This window comes from Lipotes vexillifer, unplaced genomic scaffold (genome assembly GCF_000442215.2).
Source record: "Lipotes vexillifer unplaced genomic scaffold, Lipotes_vexillifer_v1.1 scaffold248, whole genome shotgun sequence".
NCBI classification, from domain to species: Eukaryota; Metazoa; Chordata; class Mammalia; order Artiodactyla; family Lipotidae; genus Lipotes; species Lipotes vexillifer.
In genome coordinates, this window is record NW_006777568.1 from 194,364 (window position 1) to 195,416 (window position 1,053).

Sequence of the window (1,053 nt, forward strand, 5' to 3'; positions counted from 1 at the left end):
CAGCTCCATACATCCTTAGAAAGTAGCACACCAAAGAGAACATGCGATCGTCTTTTCTCCAATAACGCCAGTGGAAAACCCACACCCAGGGGTGGATTGGTCAGGCCAAGTGTTGTCCAGGTCTGGGGCTTGGATATCTTTTCTGAGTGACCTGCCCACTGAGAAGGAAACCCTGCATTTATCTCTTAAAGAGGAAAAGAGGATAAACTGCATGTGCCAGGTGCCTCACAACTCCGTCTGCACCCTCAGGAGGAAGTGCAAGGTGGCATCATAAGCTCTACTCCAGAGAGGGGACGTCAAACAGGTTTGCTGCCGACTGGCAGGCCACGGCTAGTACCCGAAGCCACCTCGGGGCTGGCCACACCTGGGCCCTGCCCTTTCCCCCAGCCTCGACCAGGCTGTGGGCACTAATCCGTTCACGATCTGGAGCCTCGGGCCAACCCAGCCCCCTCCCCATGGCTCCCTGAGGTCCTGGGGCGGTGAGGCAGTCGGGCTGGCCAGCTCACTCCTCCCGGCCCCACGGTAGCCTGGGGTGCACTGCGTCCCGTCTGGGGCTAAGGACGGCCCGTCTCGCTTACGCCCCCTGCCTGGACAACCACGTCTCCTGGATGAAGTCAGGCCACAGCTCCATCAGGGACATAGTGAAAGTGTCAGTACCAGGAGGACTGGCCAATTATACTCCTCATCTGAATTCCTTATATTTTCAAAGTGTTTTACACTAATTAGTTAGTACCGTTAGCTCTAAGGATTAGTAGCCTCTCTAACAAGACACAGTGACATTATGTAAAACACAGGGACGCCGAGACAAGAGGGCTGGCGTCGCGCGGCTCAGGCCTGCTCTGCCAGGCGGACTGTGTTCTCACGGGTCCCGACCCCGAGGACAGAAGGCGCCCCCCAGCCCGGCCCACGCGGTCCTCTCCTGGGCCCACCCTCCTCCTGGTCTCTCTCCTGCCGGAAAGCCCGTCCTGTCCCGTGACAGCTCCCCACGTCAGAGGTGCCGCGCGACACTCAGTGGGCCAAGGAGCGGTTCCGAGGGGCACGCCGCCCCCGGGC